This window comes from Pelodiscus sinensis, chromosome 2 (assembly GCF_052426305.1).
Source record: "Pelodiscus sinensis isolate ZL-2025 chromosome 2, ASM5242630v1, whole genome shotgun sequence".
Lineage (NCBI taxonomy): Eukaryota > Metazoa > Chordata > Testudines > Trionychidae > Pelodiscus > Pelodiscus sinensis.
In genome coordinates, this window is record NC_143053.1 from 106,602,163 (window position 1) to 106,625,582 (window position 23,420).

At 44.1% G+C, this 23,420-nt stretch overlaps 1 long non-coding RNA gene across 5 annotated transcripts in view; it reads left to right on the forward strand.

Moving 5' to 3' along the window:
- Positions 1-23,420, forward strand: part of LOC149525317 (uncharacterized) — a 156,874-nt gene that overhangs the window by 37,503 nt on the left and 95,951 nt on the right. Inside the window, exons 3-5 of one of the 5 annotated variants that reach the window (XR_016348618.1) lie at positions 6,107-6,186; positions 6,823-6,915; positions 8,216-8,329. The exons of the other annotated variants lie outside the window; for them this stretch is intronic. This is a non-coding gene — a long non-coding RNA (uncharacterized LOC149525317). Of the gene's footprint in view, positions 1-6,106; positions 6,187-6,822; positions 6,916-8,215; positions 8,330-23,420 lie in introns of those variants that run through there. 5 annotated transcript variants of the gene reach the window in all.

Sequence of the window (23,420 nt, forward strand, 5' to 3'; positions counted from 1 at the left end):
ATTAGATGACTGGTGTCAAGTCATGTATTCATATACCATTTATTAACTGAAACTCACATCTTCAAAACACTTTTAGTCAATACTTGAACTTTTCCCAGTAAGATTTAAGTTAGGTGTCTGTTTTAAATTGTGAAGCAATGCTACCGTTTCTTGTGAGAAAGAAAAAAATCAACATGTGCTGTTATTGCTCCTCACTTTTGAAACAACAAAGTGAAAGATAACCACGATAGACAATTGCTTTCTTGTACAGGATGAAAGAGAGACACAAACGGATAAGCAGAATGTTTCCCTTTGGGGCTCTTGTATCAGCTCCAACTTTGAGCTACATCTTTGTCCCCATAGAGCAGTGGTTCTCAAACTTTTTGGCCCGTGGCCCACCTGGCTCAATGTAAACCTTTCCACAGACCACCAGGTACTAATGGAAACTCACTGTTAATTACATAATTACTCCTGAGCCATTTTGCTTAGGGATGTAAGCGACTAGTCAAGCCACTACTTGCTTCCCTCCCCCAACCCCTTGCTGCCTCCATATTAGCAAAAAGCCGGTTCCCCCTAGCACCATCTCCATGGTGGGGGGCCGGGAGGAGAGGCAGAGGCACAGTGGTCCAAGACCTCGCAGGAGCTGGAACTGAGCAGTCCTGGCTTGTGCCAGGTCCTGGAACACTGTGCTTCTGCATTTTAAATGTAGGAAGAGCAGGGAGAGAGGAGCCAACTTTACATCACGAGCTATTGGTGGCAGGAAGGGATGGCAAAGGGTTGTGCCAGCGCAAGAAGGGACTGGGCTAGAATGCATTTTGATCCTGGACTAGTGGATGGCATTATTCTATAGAGATACTTTCGTAGAAAAATATAATTTAGAGATGTTCTCTCATAAGGGACAATTTTATGAACATAGGAATGTGGCGCTGTTCTCTGAGGGCATATACAGCCTAGCTGTGTATGGCAGGTCACTAGAGATGTGCTCCAGTTTGTTTTGTTAAAGGTTTATTCCTTTCCCGTTCACTGGTTTTGTTTAAGGAACCCCAAGATCATTACATATTCCAGTTGGCATAAGTTAGAGCAGCCTCTAGGCTGCTCTAACTTACATTGTCATATTCAGCCACCTATCAGTCTCTTCATCGGGGAAGCAGAAAGCTGCCTTAAATTCACAATTGCCTCACTCTACAAAACTGTGGGGTGAATTCAGCCCTTTTCCTTAGACTGTTTTAGTGGCTTTGAAATATGTAACAATAGTGTAGTAAAGTGAAGAATACTACAACTCTTTCTGTTTTAAAAGCTATTATTTATTAGTAATGTGGGTTTACCACATAAACCTTAATTTTGTTCTAAAAGTATCACTTGTGGCTTGAGCAACATTCTGGCAGAAGTATACTAAAATCAAACTACTTATCTAAAATGCTTGTTAGCAATTCCCCAGTCATATGATGAGCTTATAATGACACTCATTTTTTACAAATTGCTGCTAAAGCTGGTCAACAAGACGAAAGAGCACTTGAAGCAATTGCAAGTTAAGTTCCTGAATATTATGCTCATGAATTAAATCCAAGACAGTAGAAGTTCTAGTTCCGAGGCAGATTGGTGTCTAGATTAATAAAGTGTGGGTCTACTCTGAAAAGTGTGTAAAATGGCATCTTGTTGCTGAAAGTGTTTGCTGAAAATCACCGTTGCTGACATTAGTGACAAATAAGATTTCACTGCTTTTTACTCTTGATAGCGCCTGCTGTGCCCAACACAACTTCAAGTGCTTGAGCTGTGATTTTTATTTAACCCATTGTATGTACTGTCAACAGGGCTAACTGCTATGCTCCATCCAGTAGTACCCATGCAGACACTGAAGGCAGTGTTGCTTGCATTGGTGGTACTGAGGAAATAATTGGAAGATTAATAATTGCTCCGATGCAACAAGCCTATGTTGGGCTACAGTGATGTGCAAGATGGGGAAAACTCTGTTTTAAGCAAAGGTTACAAAAATGATTGAAAGCTACTGTGATCAGAGGATTTCACATTACTAGAGCTTTGCAAGTCCGAGGACATCAATGTTATATCTGCAAGTATTTGCATATGTGGATGCAGATATCAGCAGCTCATTTTTGCTGATATGGATGTGGATACAAATTTTATAGAACCTTGCAAATCTGCAGATATCCACGGGTGTCTGCATCCATGGGTGTGCATACGGATTTCCATGGATTACTTTGCAGGTGAGATATCAATTTTTTAACTTACACACTAAGGATATTAAATATTGGATAATTGACTAATAGAATAGTTGATGTATTTTTCATTGACTGATTAGTCGATAGGGATCCTCACCTTTGAAGTATAGCAACAGCTCTAAGGCTGTTGCTATACTTCAAAGGCGAAAGCGCTGTGTGAGGCCGGGGTCAACTGGGGATTCCCCAGCCGACCCTGGGCTCCGTGTGGTGCTGCCGCTTTGAAACACTGCGAGGAGCCCGATGCAGAGCTCCCCACAGTGTTTCAAAGCGGCAGCACCGCATGGAGCTGGGGTCAGCTGGGGAGTCCCCAGCTGAATCTGGTCTCCACACGGTGCTGCCGCTTTGAAATGCCATGTGGAGCTTGGGGACACCCCAGCTGGCCACGGGCTGCATGCAGCTTTTCAAAGCGGCAGTGCTTCCTGGAGCCTGGGGTCTGGCCCTGGGCTTTAAGTCGCTCTGCCACTTTGAAGTATCCCCTCTTCTCCCCTGCCCCTTGCTGCCTCTATCTGATAGAGGCAGCAAGGGTAGAGGGGAAAGTGACCAGTTGACTATCCTGTTGACTATCCGGTAAGCATTTGCTTATCATATAGTTGACTAGTCCTTCACATCCCAAGTACACACCATCTTTGCAAAGTCACTTTTCAAGAGAGATCTATACTTTAAATATTTTTATTTTTAGTGCTTTATAAATGCCATCATACGTTTTGTAATCAACAAAGTATTTAATCATTCAGCATTTCAAATAAAATTCTAGGACACTTTTATTTAAAATACTACCTCCTCAGTAGACCCCTTCTGTTTGTTCTTAAAGTGGTTGCTTAGTATAGGTTTTACTAGATAATAGCATATACTTGAAACCCCTTGTGTAGTTGATTTTTACATGTTCACATCAAAAGTTTGTGCTGGACACACAAGCAGCCAAGAGGGGGTGAACCCATCCTGCTGCACTTATATTTTAGACCCTCGTGGTTTTCCAGAGAAAGTGGGAACAGAAAACATATTATCTAATTCAGAGAGGACTAATCTTCTTCCAAATCATTGTATTATGATGAGTTCTTCAGTTACTTGAATTCTTTGTCGGGAGAATAGGACTGTAAGATATGAAAGATTTTGGATATACAGGATACAGGTCTTGCTGCAGGGATTTTTATTTGATCTTTTTATGTTTGTCTGTAAGTAACTCATGGCAATATTTTCCTGACACTTGTACTTTGGTTTTTAATAGTCATGACATATAGTATGTGAAAGGTTTATAAGTAACTGTGAACAGAGAGATGGCAGATGAGTTTGCTAGCAGCTTTTAAAATGGTGTAGATAATATTAATGAACATGTGATATATTCAATTTGTCAGGGTTGGGAGGGCCACAGATTTGTAATGTATGAATGCAGTCATACATTATTTCTGATATGCTGACTCTGAGGGTCTCTAGATATTTGAATCGTTATGCTGCTGTGATTGTCATTACATAGACAAGATAAGGGGATAGTATGATGAGAGGCATGTCAAGAGATGAATGTATGGAAAAGTATGTCAGTGTTTTTATAAACAGCATTGTTCATAGGAAATCACCCGCATTTTACAAACAGAACGTGTTTCCTGCATAGAACACAAAGAATGCTTCTGTTGTTGTAACTTATATAGATGATCACAGTTGAGGGTTCAAAGTAATGATATAGTCCGTGTTTTCCTAGTATAAATCCTGCATGAGAAACTCAGAAGGCAGATTGAATTGAAAACTAAATTCTAGTTTCCTGACCAAGAATATAAATATGAGAAGAATTATTTCTCTCACAATACAGCTTTCAGATTTAAGAATCAGCATTATAAAAATTCACCAAAATATTTTGTATCACATCTGTACTGATTGAAAAAATCTTTTTAAATTAAGATTTTGAAATAATCTGAAACTTCACCCCTTCCAATGATTGTGCAGTTAGAACGTTTGTCAAGTTATCTGGAGGGTGTGTGTGGTGGGGGGGAGAGAGTGTGTGAGCTTTCTCCTAGAAGCATGTGTATATTGCTGTAGTTAGTCTCCACAAGTGGGAATCTAAATACATGATGCAATAGGGAGCAATGTGAATCTGAAATGTACTAGACTCTGCAGCCAGTTTTTAGACTCTAATATTGTACTGAAGTAACCTGAAGGAAATGCTATTAAACTTCTGTCTCCATAAGCTGCTATTCCCAGATAGTCTACTCTTGTGGTTTACCCAGAAACCAGCCCTTCCAGGGGTTTTCCAAGTAGTGATGAGTCTTCTGGCCATTTCTTGCTACCAGAGAGGAAGGAACATGCTACTGCTAAGTTGGTGGTTTCACTGATTTTTCTACCAATAACAAAGCCACAATAAGCGTTGTGTAAATTCTCATGGGCTAGAGAGGAGAAAACTTGTATTTGGGAGTTTCAGAAGTATAATGTATTTTGGCACCAAGAAGGTCTCAGAATGCTACAAAATGTGTATTGGGTGCGGCGAAGCGAAGAGGCTGCTGGTCTCTGCTATTGACTCCTTGCCATAAGGGAGGACTGGACACTCTTCCTTTCAGATACAGCACATAGCAAAGCGGAGGAAACTTCCCGAAGAAAGATTTTGGTGCAGGCTGGCCCTTATCTTGTTTGCCCACTGCTACCTACACAGGTATAGCTATTTTTAGGGCCCCACTCCATTACCACCATACCTAAGCACAGTCTTTAATGTTTTTATCCTCCCCACAACACATGTGAGAGGGGTGTAGTTTTTATTCCCATTTTTATAGATGGAGAACTGAGGCACAGAGCAAGTAAGTGACTTGCCCAAGGAAATACAGGAAGTCTGTGGTAGAGTGGAAAGTTGAATCTGGATCCCAAGCTGGTGCCCTAACTGCTGCACTGTCTGTCCTCTCTTAAGATAATCTTACTTTCATTTTTGCCTTTAATCTTACTCCAAACTCTACTGTAAACTAAAGACATGCCATTATTATTGTTGTGGACATAATCGTCTTCTGCAGTTATGTTGCCACACTTTCCCCTGCTGCTTTATTTGTTTGGTCTCATTTGTAAACACTGTACCCATGTAGGTCAATCATTTGGGCTGCCTCTACATTAACACATTTGACCATGTTTGAATACCATGGTGAAGAACTGAGTTATCTGACATAATGTGGATCGCAGTTTTGGATCTGCATGTTAGCCCTTTCCTTACACACTGCTGGATACAATTTGTCCTGGACTACACACATTGCAAAGTGATTTGTATCATCTCAGCCAATGTGCTTCTTCACAACTGTGTTCAGATATGGTAAAGTTCTGTAATGAAGACAAACCTCTTGTTATATTTTAATTATAACATAGCATCTAATTTGGCAGCTCTTTTATATATCCTGGTAACTTTAAGCTTTTTACCTACCACTTGCTTTTCACTCCCTCCCTCGTTTGTTCATTCTTAATTTTTCCTGTAAAAAATTGCAAGTAAGAATATTGTCTTTAGCCCTAGGGAACCTCTTTTGTCTGTCTCTCTCTCCCTCTCCATCTACTAGTTTAAAAAGTAGCAAAGTAATTATCTCTATTAATAGTCCGTCTGCTTGTGCTTGAGTGAAATAGCACCTGACTCTTCTGTACAACTGATTTATTCCCAAGGAGCAATTCCAGTTGTCTAAAAAGCCAACACCTTTGGACAGACACCATATGGACATGCATTTATTAACTCCCATGATCCTACTCATGTCTACCAATGATCAGTATGATCTCAGAGAACATAACCGATGCTGTCAACCTTGCTAGGCATCAAAAAGTATCTTCTCTAAAGAAAGATAAAATCCATGCATTATCCCTAGAGCAGGTGGACCATAGGCCAAATCTGGACCACCAGACACTTTTGAACTGTCTCCAAAATCTTTATTTTCTCTGGAGTCTAGATGGTGACTATACCTTGAGCAAGAAATTTGGACCATGACAAAAAATTCACTACACCTCTCCTAGATGATACCACAGAAAGGTAATTTTAATTTTATATTAGCGGGCTGTGCCCCTTGCTTGCTACACTTGCTAATCCCCCTTGCTGGGGAGGGATAGGCGGAGGTGTGGCAGCCCTAGCCTGACCTGGCTATCTCCCTTAGCTGATTGGCCCCAATGAGGCCAGGCCAGCTCCTGCTCTTCCCCTCTCCCAGCTGCTTGGGGGTTGGACCGGGCTGAAGCTATGGCAGGCCCTGCTCTCTCTCCCTACGGTCACCAGGGGGTTGGGCTGGGCCAAAGCTGTAGCTGGCCCTGCTCTCTTCCTCCGGCTGCGGGGGCGGGATTTGGGTCTCCAGCCACCTGTGGGGAGGGGAGCTGCTGCGAGGCCTCGCCAAGCCCCGTGCTCTCTCCCCAGCTGCCTGGGAGGGAAGAGGCCACTTCTGGGACTCTCCAGGCTCTGTGCACTCCCCCCAGCCACAGGGGAAATGGAGGAGGGGAAGAAAGCAGCTGAGTACTGGGGAAAGGGGAGGGGGGAAAGGAGGGACGAGGCAGGCGGGATGCAGAATGATGTGCTGATGTCACTCTGTCATCCTGCAGGAAATGGTTTTTTTATATATATAGCAAGAAAAGTAAACATAATTAAAAACAAGAATTTAAATATTCCCAAAATCTGTCTAAGCTTCTTCTGAGGGAGAAGGAAGAGCAAAGGTGTTGTCACATCATCAGGACAGTCTGTGGACTTGTGCAGATGCCACTTTGGATCCAGGCACAGGTCAGAGTTATCTCAGGGCTGCTTTAATTTGTACCTGATTAGGTCTGGCCATACCTCCTAGTCCAAATATGCCCCTGTGACAAGGGCTGCAAGAAGGGTGGTCTACAACCATTATGCTCTCAGGCAGTGGTTCTCATAAGAACATAAAAATGGCCATACTGGGTCAGACCAAAGATCCATCCAGCCCAGTACCTTGTCTGCCGACAGTGGCCAATGCCAGGTGTCCCAGAGGGAGTGAAGTGAACAGGTACTGATCAAGCGATCTCTCTCCTGCCATCCATCTCCACCCTCTGACAAACAGAGGCTAGGGACACCATTCCTTACCCATACTTGCTAATAGCCATTAATGGACTTAACCTCCATTAATTTATCTAGTTCTCTTTTAAACCCTGTTATAGTCCTAGCCTTCACAACCTCCTCGGGCAAGGAGTTCCACAGATTGACTGTGCGCTGTGTGAAGAAGAACTTCCTTTTATTTGTTTTAAACCTGCTGCCCATTAGTTTCATTTGGTGACCCCTAGTTCTTATATTATGGGAACAAGTAAATAACTTTTGCTTATTCACTTTCTCCACACCACTCATGATTTTATGTACCTCTATCATATCCCCTCTTAGTCTCCTCTCTTCCAAGCTGAAAAGTCCCAGTCTCTTTAATCTCTCCTCATATGGGACCTGTTCCAAACCCCTAATCATTTTAGTTGCCCTTCTTTGAACCTTTTCTAATACCAATATATCTTTTTAGAGATGAGGAGACCACATCTGCATGCAGTATTCAAGATGTGGGTGTACCATGGATTTATATAAGGGCAATAAGATATTCTCTATCCCTTTTTTAATGATTCCTAACATCCTGTTTGCTTCTTTGACTGCTGCTGCACACTGCGTGGACGTCTTCAGAGAACTATCCATGATGACTTGAAGATCTCTTTTCTGATTAGTTGTAACTAAATTAGCCCCATCATATTATATATATATATAGTTGGGGTTATTTTTTCCAATGCGCATTACTTTACATTTATCCACATTAAATTTCATTTGCCATTTTGTTGCCCAGTCACTTAGTTTGGTGAGATCTTTTTGAAGTTCTTCACAGTCTGCTTTGGTCTTAACTACCTTGAGCAGTTTAGTATCGTCTGCAGACTTTGCCATCTCACTGTTTACTCCTTTCTCCAGATCATTTATGAATGTGTTGAATAGGATTGGTCTGAGGACTGACCCTTGGGGAATACCATTAATTACCCCTCTCCATTCTGAAAATTTACCATTTATTCTTACCCTTTGTTTCCTGTCTTTTAACTAGTTCTCAATCCATGAAAGGACTTCTTGGTGAAGAAAGACAAGCTTTTTTGCTGACAGAGCTCTTCTTATGAGCAGAATAAAAAATTAGCACATAATAAATTTAAAATATGCTTCACCCTTCCCCCCTCCTTTTTAGAGGATACGTGAGGTCCTGTGCACAAAACAATAATTTTCTCTTATTTTGGGTGCATCTACACTGCAGGGCTTAATGTGAAATAAGCTATACAAATTGAGCTACTTCAACTGCGTATTTTATTTAGAAATAGCTTATTTTGAAAAGGGGAGCATCTACACAGCACTTATTTGGAAATAGAGCACTCTTCCTCTGACTTCCCTTATTCCTTGTACAGAGAGGGTGTAGTGAGCCTGGGACAGCAACATGGCCGGCCATTGACCTGGAAGAGGAAGCACTTTATATAATTCCTTGGTGCTCAGGTCCAGCCACACCTAGCCCCGCCCACAGGAAGTCAGAGCGTGGGTCTGGGACTATAAGAGCTACGGGCTCAATCTGAGCCAGGCAGTCGAGCAGACACCTGGCCCCGGCACCCGCAGCGAAGGCCTCGGCCGCGCTGCCCCCGGCCTGAGGGGCACCAATGACTGGGACGGCCCACCTGGAGCGCTGTCTGAACTGGAGCCCATGGATACCCTGCCAGCCCTGCTGTCGCTCATGGATCCACTGGAATATTGCCAGAATCGGGTAGGCCCGTGGGGGAGGAGGGTTGGAAAGTGGCCCAGGCATAGCTGACCTTGGGGTGGCTGAGGACATGGAGGTCGAGTGGGCAGTGTGTTGTGGCCTGGACCCCCTCTGCCCCTCGACCTCGTCAGCATGTAATGGCCTGGATCTGCCACTGTCAGGGCCCTGGGCCAGGATGTGGTGGAGTAGGGTGGCAGGTCCCTCCCATGGGGCAAAACCCTCTGCACTTGTTGGCTGTCCCAGAGTGAGGAGACCTGACCCCCTGCTCTGAGGGGACCCAGCCAGAGCTTTAATCGCTGGACAGCTGGTGATAGACACTTGTTGCTCTGACTTGATGCTCCGTGCCTTAAATTGTGAACTGTTGACTGTTTGTATTAACCCCGTGTCTATCCGCCCGCCCTCACCCCGGGCTGGGCCTCACAAACTGTTGCCTTGGCCAAGGCCAAGACATGCCTCATGGACTTGTGGGCACTCTAGGGAGTCAGCGGTGCCTCATCTGCTGACATAGGACCCATTGCAAAGGGTTACAGGAGTCGAAGTAAGAAGTCCTCCGGCTTGACAATAATTTGACGCTATTTCAAAATAACTGCTGTAAATGCTGAATGTGTTGAATTTCAAAGTGACTTGTATTTGAGATGTAATCGGAATATATGTAAGAGAAGTTTTAATTGGTGCAGAAGGGAAGCCTACAAAGTGTGAAACAACAAGGAAAATATGAAAAGTGAGGATTTTATTTTTTTGCTGTAAATTTCAAAATAACTGCTGTAAATGCTGAATGTGTTGAATTTCAAAGTGACTTGTATTTGAGATGTAATCGGAATATATGTAAGTGAAGTTTTAATTGGTGCAGAAGGGAAGCCTAGAAAGTGTGAAACAACAAGGAAAATATGAAAAGTGAGGATTTTATCTTTTTACAAATATTTTACTACATTTTTCATATTTTTGTAATCTTCTAAATAGCTACGGTGTCTAATTTAGAGATTAAAAGAGAATGAGTTTTATTCAGGGTAAAATGCAAACCTCTGTGTAATAATCTTGACTGTGAACTCACTGTATGTATATGTGCGTGCACGCACGCACACACACACACACACGCACACACAAAAGACTTATGTGGTGCCAAGCACTGGATCAGTGGTCCCCAACCTTTTAGTGTGGTGGCCGCTGCACCGGTGTGTGACATCATCCCGCTACGTCACCTGGCCGGCCTGCCCCATACTAAGTGCGCCTGTGCCGGCACCAGACCCCCCATCATGGCCATTTCGCTGCTCTGGACTGGCCGCCCTGCTCCTGCGACTCCCCCCCCCCCCGCACTCCCCGGCAGGTTCTCCCGCCGCCAGCGCTTCCCCACGCCCCGTCATGGTGCAAGTTCGGCCCCGCAGTGCATGCGGCCCATCCTCCCCCAGCCATCCCACGTCACGACCCCAACTACGCGGGCACACATAAATGCCCTGGCGGGCGCCATGACACCTGCAAGCACCGCACTGGGGACCACTGCACTGGATTGTCTAGGCATTTCCTGGTGTGTGTGTGTGTGTGTGTGTGTGTGTGTGTGTGTGTGTGTAGGCAGTCAGTGCTATCAGACTTGGGAATTCTATGGTTTTTTTACTAAACTGGTAGATTGTGAGTGACCAATCTTCATATTTGTTTTAAAATTATCCCTGAAATTCTTCTTCATGAAGGATAAATCTTGTGACATAAAAATTATATAACACTCAAACATTTATGGGTGTTCAAGACTGACATGTTTTCCTGTGTGAGGACTAAAGAATGTGATGTCTAGTGATGTATGAATCTCAGAAGATTTGGATCAGATCAGAGTCACCCTAAAATTCAGTTTAACTAAAACCTGAAACATTTTTGCTTCTTTCATTCACCTATTTTGTGCTTAAAGGCTCTAGCCACCCATCTTGCCACTTTCTCCACCCACACTTCAGGTGTGTCTATGCTACAGGGCTTTTAGCGACAAGGCTGTGCCAACACAGCCCTGTCACTAAAAGCTTGTGTGATTGCTGTATGTTGACACTTTTTCTGACAAAATACTTCTACCCCCAATGAGTGGGTTTTGTTTGGTAGTTAGGAGAGCACACCTGCCAACAAAGCAGCATTCGCGTTCATGCAGAATTTGCTGCCCTTAAATTTTGTTGTCTGGGAGATGGGGAGTGTTAAGCACCCATGAATGACAAAAGTTTTGTCGAGCAAATGTAAGTATAGAGACAGGTTTTATCAGCAGACAGTGTCTGCTCCACTGAACAACTCACTCTTCCTCCATTCTACCTCTCACTAAAAGGCTCCCAGCACTTTATGTCCAGATCTCTAAATCCTGTCTCAAAGACTTCCAGGAAACTTTTAGGTTAATTCTGCTAGAATCCTTTAGCATAGGGCTCCTATGTTTCAGACCTGAAACATAGCTTTCAACTTGTTTCTTACCCAAAGAAAACAGTCTGGTAACTCCAAGCAAGTTAACTTCAGCCAATTTCTATAATCTTAGTGTCAGTGCCAGGTTTCCAGAGGCTGATCAAGAAGATGAATAAAACACGTAAGTTGTTTTAGCCAACAGGTGTTGCAGGTTTTTTTAATAAAGCAAAGCTGAACTAGACAAAATTCCTAAGACTATTTTATATGTGCCAGTTATGCTGACATGAACTATATTCCTCACTCTTCAAGTAGCCTACTTTGGAAATCATCACAAAATTTTGCAGATTTGCTTTGAAAGACAATTAATTGAGAGAAGTTACTGTCCTCATATAGTTTCCCAGTGTTGCTATATAATTAGGCAAAATGAAAAAAGAGGAGACCCTATTGTGAAACACTGAAAAGCTGCTGTACCCCTCCCAGCCCTATTGCTGCTGAATAAATCGAGTTTAGCTTCCAGTTGTGCAGCTTTTAGCCTTCTGATCTTTCGTGCCTTTACCCAACTAGTCCAGCTGAGTTGTAACTTTGATCTTCAAGATTTCCTCAGAAACACAGCCTGCATATATAAAGATTTTTTTTCTCTTTTTTGTTTTGGTTTCCCCTCTTCTGCCTTTTACAAATCTGAATAGCATGCTCATGAATCAGATCTGCTTGACAGTACTGGCGGATGACATTTCCAGGCAGAAGGAGTGGGGCTGGGGCAGCCCCCCATCCCAAGCAGCCTCAGAGCCACCTGAAATGAGGTGTATTTCTCCCTTAGTGTTGGCCAGAGTGCGCTATGTAGTTTTATGGCAGTGATTTAAAGGGCTCAGGACTCCCGCCGCCACCACTGCCCCAGTAGCAGAGGGAGCAGCTGGCAGCCTGTGTTACCCCAAAAATATTCTCACTGGAGACCACCCAGGGTTACACTAGTATTGGTTTATTGTTTGAGGAATTAGCAGTCCACTCTTTGTACTACAAGGTTAAACCAAAGAAGATAGAGCTGCCACCAAAAGTTTAAACTAAAGAAGACACAAAGCTATCTCTCTCTCACTCACACACACAAACACCCCCCCCCCCCATTCACTCATTCACACACATTCATTCCTGCCCTCAGGCACTTACACAGACATATGGGTTGCAGAAGGAGCCAAGGAATGTAGATCCTGGAGGGTCTGTCTGCTCATCATTGCTGGGGAAGCTGGTCAGGAGGAGAGACACTGGCTGTAGAGAGTTGTTTCTCAGGAGCAAGGGAAGAAAGAGAGAGAGTCTCACATGTGCTCCCTCTCCTTATATAGTATCAGAGGGGTAGCCGTGTTAGTCTGGATCTGCAAAAGCTACAAGGAGTCCTGCGGCACCTTACAGACTAACGGTATGTCTACACTACCCCGCTAGTTCGAACTAGCGGGGTAATGTAGGCATACCGCACTTGCAAATGAAGCCCGGGATTTACATTTCCCGGGCTTCATTTGCATAAGCGGGGCGCCGCCATTTTTAAAACCCCGCTCGTTGGAACCCCGTGCAGCGCGGCTACATGGGGCACGAACTAGGTAGTTCGAACTAGGCTTCCTAGTTCGAACTACCGTTACTCCTCGTGAAATGAGGAGTAACGGTAGTTCGAACTAGGAAGCCTAGTTCGAGCTACCTAGTTCGTGCCCCGTGTAGCCGCGCTGCACGGGGTTCGAACGAGCGGGGTTTGAAAAATGGCGGCGCCCCGCTTATGCAAATGAAGCCCGGGAAATTCAAATCCCGGGCTTCATTTGCAAGTGCGGTATGCCTACATTACCCTCCTAGTTCGAACTAGGAGGGTAATGTAGACATACCCTAACAGATGTATTGGAGCATAAGCTTTCATGGGCAAAGACCTACTTCATCAGATCTGTTAGTCTATAAGGTGCCACAGGACTCCTTGTCGCTTCTCCTTATATTGTATCTGAATGGCTCTTGTGACTCATTCACCTCATCATCAGGGAGCATGCCCAGACTTCTCTTTATCCAGCAAAAGCAGCAGTCTGTGATGACTCATCATCATGTGCTCCAGTTTTAGCAACTCCAAAAACACACTCACACTCACACTCTGTCTCTCCATTCACTCAGGAGAGAATGCAGATTAGAGCAAGTTCCAAGCAAGGTGGCTGAGAGTTACAAACAGGGCTCGACAAATAATACAGTATACTCACCCGTGGTGAGTAGATTGTAACCCGGAAGAGCCAGGTTCAGGCGATCTGTGCATGCGCAGATCGCTGGACAGCGCGGCTGGCGAGCGGGGCTCGCCACGGTTCGGCGAGCCCTGGTTACAAAGATTACAAAGTTGCAGCTTACAGTAAATTTCTGAGAGTTACAAAGATTACAGCAAGTTGCAGGGTTTGACAAAGATCACAATGAGTTGCAGTTTAAGACCTTAGACCTTGCAGTTAGTGTAGTTTCAGAAAATACATGTGTAAAATCAAGTAAGCTCAGGCAGAGGCTTTTTTATGCAACAGCCTGGACCCCTTTGAATCGCTGGGCCCCAAGGGTAACTGCCTCCTTTCTCTTCTCCCCCCCCCTCCCCTTGGCTGTTTTGTAGAATGGGAAGAGGCAGTGCGAGCATCTTGAACTGCACCCACCAATGTGTGTCAGCCCTCTTTTTCGAGGTACCCCATTGGGAGAACACTTACATCTCTGTTCAGTTTTCTGGAAACTCGCAAGGCTTCCAATAGTCTTATAATGTGTGTGCCTTGTCCACTAGGAACTGTTCATTTCACTTCTGCTACCAAATAGCCATCACATACTGGAGTAATAGCCCAGTCACCGCAGTTGTACAGGTGTAAATGAAAGCATCATTTCATCCAAACACTGTCAGTTACTAGTGAGCCGGGCTGCATTTGAATAGTGACCTAAAGGTGAAAAGCTCCATATTCCATTACAAATCCTCCGAGAGATCCAATTCCCCTGACGTTTAAGAATTTATTTAAATATCCTCAAGAACACTCCTTCCATCTGTCATCCGGATTTATGACAGTTTGTGTAACCAGTTCCCAGCACATATGGGGATTTATTAATGACAAATATCAGCTGCAGTTTTAGTAATTGCATTTCTGGTTGGAAAGGTGAGGTCTGGAGATAATCTCCCTTTTGGTAAATGGTAAGCATAGCAAATGCTTGTTTTTATGAGAGGCAGAAATGCTTCTATAATTGCTGTCTGTGATCTGACATAAAATTTCAGTCCTTTTATGCAATAAGTTCACTGAAGAAAAATCACTAATTCAAATTTCAGTAGGAAATGTTAATTGAATGTGTGGAGAAAAAACATCTTAGTGGGCGAGGGTTATTTGTTTCTGTATGTTGGCAACTGCCTGATAGAAGTCAGTAGGCTGCAATGGATATTGCTGTTGCTCAGCACTTTTCAATATCAGGCCACAAATTACAAATTAGAGGCTCAGGTAGGTGGTAGCTATTGCTGGTGTCTCATAGTTCACCTTATGGAATCACAGAACTATAGGAGTGGAAGAGACCTCATGGGGTACGCCTATAGTATTCAGCAAAGAAAAACACACACTTGGCCTGTGCCAACTGGCTTGGGCTTGGAGGATTTGGGCTCTAGGGCTATTTCATTGCTGCATAGACTTGTGGGTTTGGGATGGAGTCCAAGCTCTGAGACCCTTCCACCTCCAGGATCGTAGAGCCCTGGCTTCAACCCAAGCAGCGTGAGCTTGCTTCAACTCCAGGTATGGAGTTTTTGTTGCTGGGTAGACATACCCAAAGTGATGAAGGCCAGAGCCTCTGTACTGTGGCAGGAACAAGTCAACCTAGATCATCCCTGGCAAGTGTTTTAAAAACAGATTGGACAAGGCCTCTAATGATGGTTTCCACATTCTCCCTTGGAAACGTATTCCAGAGCTTAACTACCCTGAAGGCACAACTACACTACGTGGAAGATCGTCGCTGCCACAGTCAGTCTTTCGGGGTTTGATTTAGTGGGTTCCAGTGAAGATCCATTAAACAGAGGGTGCCCCATCAGTGCCGGTACTCCTGCTCAGCACGATGAGTGAGGGAAGCCAACGCAAGTGTTTACTCCCATCGGCCTCCTGCTGTGTGGACAGCACGGAAACACAATTTAAAATACATCAACTCCAGTAACATAATTAACATAGCTAGAGTTGCATCTCTTAATTCGACCTTCCACTTAGTGAAGACCAGGCCTCACAGTTAGGAAGTTCTGCCTAATTTCTAACCTAAAGCACCCTATCACATCTGTCTTCTTCAGTGGACATGGAGAACAATGGATCACAATCTTCTTTATAGCAGCCCTTAATGTATTTCCTTCCACTTAAGAAGGAACAATCAGTTCCATACATACAAGATGGGAAGTGACTGTCTAGGAAGGAGCATGGCGGAAAGGGATCTAGGGGTCATAGTGGACCACAAGTTGAATATGAGTCAACAGTGTGATGCTGCTGCAAAAAAAGCAAATATGATTCTAGGTTGTATCAACAGGTGTGTTGTAAGCAAAACTCTTAAAGTCATTCTGCCGCTCTACTCTGCACTAGTTAGGCCTCAGCTGGAGTACTGTGTCCAGTTCTGGGCGCCACATTTCAAGAAAGATGTGGAGAAATTGGAAAGGGTACAGAGAAGAGCGACAAGAATGATTAAAGGTCTAGAGAACATGACCTATGAAGCCAGGCTTCATGAATTGGGCTTGTTTAGTTTGGAAAAAAGAAGATTAAGGGGGGACATGATAGCGGTTTTCAAATATCTAAAAGGGTGTCACAAGGAGGAAGGAGAAAATTTGTTCCTCTTGGTTTCTGAGGACAGGACAAGGAGTAATGGGCTTAAAGTGCAGCAGGGGAGGTTTAGATTGGACATTAGGAAAAAATTCCTAACTGTCAGGGTGGTCAAATATTGGAATAAATTGCCAAGGGAGGTGGTGGAATCTCCCTCTCTGGAGATATTTAAGAACAGGTTAGATAGACATCTGTCAGGGATGGAGTAGACAGAGCTTTGGCCCTGCCTTGAGGGCGGGGGGCTGGACTCGATGACCTCTCGAGGTCCCTTCCAGTCCTATGATTCTATGATTCGGAGATTGTTATGAGGTCTCCTTTTCCCAAGGCTAAACATGCCGGCTATGTCTAGACTGGCATGATTTTGCGGAAATACTTTTAACGGAAAAGTTTTTCCATTAAAAGTATTTTCGCAAAAGCGCATCTAGACTGGCAAGGATGCTTTTGTGCAAAAAGTGCTTTTGTGCAAAAGCATCCGTGGCCAGTCTAGACGCAATTTTGCGCAAGAAAGCCCCGATCGCCATTTTAGCCATCGGGGCTTTTTTGCGCAAAACAATTCTTCCCTGTCTACACTGGCCCTCTTGAGCAAGTATTCTTGCGCAAGAGGGCTTTTTCCTGAGCGGGAGTGTGAAAGTATTTGCGCAAGAAGCACTGATTTTGTATATAACAAAGTCAGTGTTCTTGCGCAAATTCAAGTGGCCAGTTTAGACAGCAGGCAAGTTTTTGCCCAATCTTGCCAGTCTAGATGCACCTGCACAGTTTTTAAGCCTTTCCTCATAAGTCAGGTTGTCAAAACCTTTTATCATTTTTGTTGCCCTCCTCTGGACTCTCTCCAATTTGTCCACACCTTCCCTAAAGTGTGATGCTGAGAATTGGACACAGCAGTCCAACTGAGACCTCACCAGTGTCAAGTAGAGTGGAACAATTACCTTCTGGGTATTAAATATGACTCTTCTGTTAGTACACCCCAGAATATTAGCGTGTTTTGCAGCTCCCTACACTCATTCATATTCAGTTAGGGTATGTCTACACTTGCCCCCTAGTTCAAACTAGGGGTGAACTAGGGGGCAAGTGTAGATATACCCTTAGTGATTCATTATTACACCCAGATCCTTTCCAGCAGTACTAACACATACCAAGTTATTTGTAGTTGAGCATTTGATTTTTGACTCTTCCTAAGTATAGGACTTTGCACTTGTCTTTATTGAATTTCATCTTGTTGAATTCAGACCAATTCTCTAATGTGTCAAGTTCATTTTAAATTTTAATCCTGGCCGCCATAGAGTTTATAAACTCTCTCTGACTGGCAATAGCTGCAAATTTTATAAGCTCACTCTCCACTTTATTACTCAAGTCATTAATGAAAATATACCGAAGAATACCACAAAGTGTTCCCTCTAGTTTTTCTCACCCCTGAGCGGAATTAATTTTGTTATGTGCACCCAATATGGAGGCGATGTGTGACACATCACCTCCATATTGTTGCACATAACAAAATTTATGTGATGGGGGTGGGGCCAAGAGGTTCTGAATGTAGGAGAGGGCCCAGGTCTCGAGCAGAGGTTTGGGGTGCAAGAGCTCTGGCTGGGGGTGCTGGCTCTGGAGTAGGGCTGACAATGTGAAGCTCAGGACTGGGATAAGTATTGCCAATTCAGTTGGACCGGATGGACCAAATGCCATTGCTGCAAATGATCTCAGGTGTGGGAGAGTTGGCAACCCTAGCTGTACAAGGGCTCTAGCTGGGGGGTGCAGGAACTGGGATGTGGTAGGGGCAAAGGGAGAGGTACAGGGATTTCGGGGGGGGGAGGGCTTAGGACCAGGGAGCTCTGGGGCCTGGCCACTCCCACCATGGCATGTGTCCTGGCTGTGGCAGGTGGAGTGGGGGTGGGGGGTCTACAGTCAACCAAGCTGAGGCAAGGGAGGTCTGGGGCTGGGCCATGGCAGGGGAGGATCCAGGGCTGGGCTTTAGTGAGGGGAGGGAGTCCAGGGTCAGACCTCAGCCACTGTAGAGGCAGGCCAGGGCCAGGCTGTCCACATTACCCTGGCTACAGCAGAGCTGGGCTGGGGCCGGGCCACTGTAGGGTTGGACTGGAGCTGAGCCGTGCTGCCCAGGCCACTGCAGAGATGGGACCAAGCGGCCCTGGCTGTGGCAAGATGGAAGGCAGGCGGGGATGGGTCAGCCCTCACCCAGCTGCTCCCCCATGTTTCAGCCCTGCATGGCCTGCACAGGACTAGATAGATAACTGCACAGCCACAAAGCTTTTAGGGAACTTAGGTACTAGACCCAGGACTGACAACAGTGGAACCCCCCTAGATATACACCCTCCTACTTTGAGAATGAACCACTGATAACTAGGGATGTAAAAGCTTAAAGAGTTAACCAGTCATCTGGTAAACATAACCCTTACCGGTATGCTTACTGGGTAACCAGAAGGCCTGGTCAGTGGGAGCAGCCCCCACCGCCCATGCAACTTGGCTGGCAGAACCCTAGCCGCAGTTAAATATTTTAGTAGGTTTTTACATCCCTACTGAAGACTGTTCCTTCAGTATGATCTTTCAACCAGTTTTGCACCCCGTCAAGTCCACATTTCCCTAGTTTGCTTATGAGACTGCCAGAGTCCCACGGTGGCAAAGTCTCACTGAAATCAAGATACTGGATACATTATCATGAAGAAAAACACAAGTATGTGAGCAACTTCAGAAGTCAGAATACCTGCTCTTCTCAAAGATATGGTAGCAGCTTCAAGATTTAAATCTGTGTGTCCAGGGAGAAAAAGTATGTTTTGTACTCCACAAAGCATCTCCTGGCAGCTGTAGGCTCATGAGGTGTAGGAGAAGAATTGATAAATCAACGCAGAACAAGAGAGTTATGCTAAGTGAAAGTAAAAGTCTTATTAATGTTCCTTAACCCCTTTCCCAGTTTGCTTGAATCTGTCATTCTAAATCTGTGTTTTGAAACTGGAGAGAGGTCATGTGCCTGGGAATGGGCAGATGAGGGAGTACCCATGATTGGATGCTTGAGAAGCCTCTTCTACAAAACACGCATCCAAATATATCGAAGACATCAAATTATTAAGGAAAAAAATCAGACCATTATTAAAATTCATTTAGTGTAGGTCAGGTATTAAGGCTCAGAAGATGACCCAGTGCACCTGGAACTTACAGAAATATACTCCAGAGATACCTGTTCTGCATGAACAGAGCAAGAGTGTAAACTACAGAAAAGCATAATGTATGTAAATCCTGGAGCCTGCAATCAAGTGTACAGAGATTATGTAATTTACCCTGGAAGAATAAACATGCCCTGGTGACTTGAGCTGTCCATTTGACCTCCATGCAGAGGCACATTGGAAAAACAAGTCCCGTGAAAGTCTCAGACAACCCTGCTTGACGTTTACTTGATCTTTCACAAACTGTACTGTTTGCCCTCTGATTAACCACAACCTACAAAGAATCCACATTCAAAGGTCTGCATTGAGTCCCTACAAAGAAATCTGAGACCAAAGTTATATTGCTAGTACATATCAGTTGTTTGCAAGCAAAGTACCTTTAAAATGTTAGAATTAAAAAAAAAATCATACCCTCCTCTGTCCTACCATCAACACCTAGTTAAAGAAAATGAAGTTTGAAGGTTGCACTTTTCAAACAAGCCATCCAACCTATTTTATCTCTTTCCCCTAGAAATGCCACTTCACCGTCTTCCCTTCTTTGCACACAGAGTACAGAAAATGTTCACCACCCGGATTTATAAATTGTTTGATACATACATATCACCAGTATTAAGAATCATGAACCAGAACCATGGAGAGTCTTCACATGTTGAACACCTCTAATAGGAACTTTGTGCTCTCAAGGCCTTGCAGTCAATGCCAGCCCTTCTGCTGATGCCATCTGCAGGGCTCCACTCGTGTAGTAGCAGAGAGGCCGGCATTGACAGAGCAGAGACTGGGGGGATATGTACTCAAGGGGAAGAGGCAGGGTGGATGCGGAGCCCTGGGAATGCAGCCCTGGTCCTCAGCCATGGGGCGCATCCATCCTGCCTCTTCCCTCGTGTCCTCTGACCCCGATCTTCCCCATCCCTGAGCCAGAACCCCATGGGGGGCGAGATAGGAGTTTCTGAGCACAGCACCTGGCTTTTCCCCACATGCTGGAGAAGAGGATCCCCAGCCATGTTTAAAATTCAAGTCAATAACTTCAGAAAGTAGACTTTAATCAACAACAATCTGATGCAGTATCTGACATCTTCGCTGGTGAACACCTCTGGTTTTAAGATGTCATGATTCAGGAACAGCAGTTCAAATCTTGTAGAAAAATTCTGCTTTAGCCCAAATCTAACATTGAAGTACAGTGACTTTTTGTGCATAGATTTTTAGAAGGGATGCTGGGGTGGGGTGGGCAAAATCAGATGTATAATGGAACCTTAATGGCAAACTTAACTGGTAGCGTAGAACAATGTCCATAATAATGGCAGGCACACTAGCATAGTATACACACAAGAAAACTAAATACTGCACCAGCAGGAGATCACAGACATTTCTAAAGTATCTGTTCATATTTTCCCCATAGAAGATGTATGTCAATAAAACAGACCATTTAAATCTGCCATTCCCAATAGTATATTACAGGATTTTAATAAGATGCCACTCAATGTGAATTCACTATTTTCTGTATGAAAAGATTTTGATTTTCAAATACATGTGAGCATTTATTTTTTTGACGGGAGATAGGGTATTATTTTGTAGCAGTGAAGCAGCTCATGCACCTGTTTCACCTTTCGGCCAGGTGCGCTTGCATGCATGACATATCAATAGTTAAGCAGGTCTAATCCTCCAGACATTCATGGAGCCTTTGACTTACTGAAGAATACCTAATGTTCCTCAGTCAGAAACCTGAATGTGTAGTTTCAGTGCGTATGTTGTAAGAACTGGAACTCTAAACAATGTTAAAAAATTGCAGATAATCAATTATTTTTGTTAAAGGAGCAGGATCACTGCAGTAAACCCTGTGGATCAAATTCAGTCCTCTAGAGGGCTCATTCCTGTTTCCAAAGGAACCTAACATGAGTTCAGAATATGCATTCAATATAATTCTTCCTTCGGAAGGGGCATCAGGTATTTGGTAAACTGCTAATATACTAGAGTTCAGGAGACCAGAGAGAGCTCCATTCCCATATTATATTTTCACACATTTTAAAGAGCAAACAGATTTTAAGATCTGGCCTTTTCTATAACACGGACAATATAATTTAATTACTGCATTGAGCCTGAAACTTCTAGTTGACTGCTAAGATCATAAGTTTAGAAGGGCATCCAGTCTTGATTTGTAAAGACTTTAAGTGACTGAGAATCTGCCATGGCCCAGATCTTAGTAGGCGTTTAAGCACTTAGGGTATGTCTACACTACCACCCTAGTTCGAACTAGGAGGGTAATGTAGGCATACCGCACTTGCAAATGAAGCCCGGGATTTGAATTTCCCGGGCTTCATTTGCATAAGCCGGCCGGCGCCATTTTTAAATGCCGGCTTGTTCGAACCCCGTGCCGCGCGGGGAACGAGGTGTACAGATAGTTCGGAATGGCTTGCTAGTTCGAACTATCTAGCCCGTGCCGCGTGTAGCCGCGCGGCACGGGGTTCGAACAAGCCGGCATTTAAAAATGGCGCCGGCCGGCTTATGCAAATGAAGCCCGGGAAATTCAAATCCCGGGCTTCATTTGCAAGTGCGGTATGCCTACATTACTCCGCTAGTTCGAACTAGCGGGGTAGTATAGACATACCCTTACTTCCAATTGACATCAGTGGTGGTTAGGAGCAATGTTTCCTCTAAGGTGCGTGCCTGAGTGGCCAGGCACAAAAAATTCTAAGTCCTCCCATCTCATTCACAGAGCTATGCAGCATCATTCCCCTTCCTGTTGACGCTGGAAGGTGAGTGGTTTGGTTCTACCACAGCTGGGGCCACGTGGTGGGTGGGTTGCTGCTACCGGGAGTCAGAGCCATGGGAGGGTAGGCTGGTGCTGCCAGGAGTCAGAGCTGTGGGCGGGTGGGTTGCTACTGCCGGGGGTCAGAGCTGTGGGCGGGTGGGTTGCTGCTACCCGGGGTTGGGGCCGTGGGCAGGTGGGTTGCTGCATGGGGGGTTAGAGCTGTAGCTGCGTGGTGAGTGGGCTAGAGGTTGTTCCTGGGCTACTTAGACCCCAATTCTGCCAGCAGAAACTTCTATGCTCACACAATTGTACCAACTGATATCCCTTTTCATGTTGGGGGACTTCCTTGATCATAGGTATGATGACAATTTTTCACCTTTTTCTTAATCATTTGGTATTAGCCACTGCCGGAGGCAGGATGCCAGACTAGATGAATCATTCGTTCATTTTTGCCTCTAAACAGAAAAATATCTCGGTTTTCTGTGTTTTGTTTTAAATTAGGTGAAAGGAATAATGAAGAAAATGTAAGTTTTTTCCCCCCCAAACTGAAGAAAAAAAAAGTGTAAAATGAGAGTGTTTAGAATTCACAAAATTTTAAAATAACTGAGGTTATAGTTTGCCTACATACCTAAATATATAATTTAAATTATTACATTCTGCCATACCAACTATTTAAACATTATGACCTCCCTGATATTCTCTTACCAGTATTCTACTATATGTAAAGAGATTCTCCAATGTCAGGCAATTTCAGTTAAAGTTTCTAAAACAGCATTTACAAATACTGTTTATTATTTGATAGTGCTCTATGTATCCTTAGAAGCCTCACAATATAGATAAAACAATGAATAATTGGCGTGATTCTCATGCCCTAGAACCATTTTGCACTCCCGTGGCACAAAGGTACCCTAAATGCAATGATCTCACTTAACTACTTGGGTCTTATCCCAATATAAGTAGGGGACTCCCTGTCTTGCTTAGACCCTATGAAATGGCTCTGTGGTGCCCTCCCTTAAGGCTCCTAGAATCGGGGCATTCGTGAGAAAAACTAGAGCAGTGTGCTTATTCTTGGCCTCCATATGATGTCTATGGAACTGTGGACAGTGTAGATTTACAGCAGCCTTGAGGCTAATCTATACTAAAAACTGTGCAGTATTAATTTTCTTTTTATTTGACTTCATATTAAATAAACATTTAAAGACATGTCCCTTGTTAATTATCCCTTGTTTTAGTATTCTGTCTTCCATAACATTTTAATTACATATTTATTAATAACGTGGGTGCCAGGGTGGCACTCATCTTAACAAGATGACCTCAATATTGGTGCCCAAGACAAAACTCACATCAGTAATGGGTGGAAAACCCTAGGGTGCGTCTACACAACACCCTAAACTCAAAATATGTTACACCTATTGAGCTACGCAAATTGTGTATCTTATTTC